This window comes from Arachis ipaensis, chromosome B03, assembly GCF_000816755.2.
Source record: "Arachis ipaensis cultivar K30076 chromosome B03, Araip1.1, whole genome shotgun sequence".
NCBI classification, from domain to species: Eukaryota; Viridiplantae; Streptophyta; class Magnoliopsida; order Fabales; family Fabaceae; genus Arachis; species Arachis ipaensis.
In genome coordinates this window covers 125,170,275-125,170,661 of record NC_029787.2, presented here as the reverse complement: position 1 = coordinate 125,170,661, position 387 = coordinate 125,170,275, and positions in this window count along the sequence as shown.

Here is a 387-nt window from a genome sequence, read left to right as displayed (position 1 = left end):
GTAAGGGTGTGTCAATATGTATATAAATAAATATTTGACAAATTCAGTAAAAAATATATTTTATTAATTTAAATGAAAAAATTCCTATTAGTTAGTATAATTTATGCAAAAAAGAAAGCACTTATTAAGTTATTATTCTTCCACGTGCCTCTGGTATCAAGAATTGGTATGGGCATTATTATATTCAGAATCCACATGATTGTAAAAGAGGAAATGATCTTGATGAGGGAAGAAATTTTCTATTTTAGGGCAAAATATGACCCATTCACGTTTGGAACTAGTTGACCGTACCATTCTTCATGTAATTAATTATATCAGTGTATGTATGGTCATTTATTTTTTAGAGAAAAGTATTAAATTGGTCTATTATATTTAGATTTAATTTTT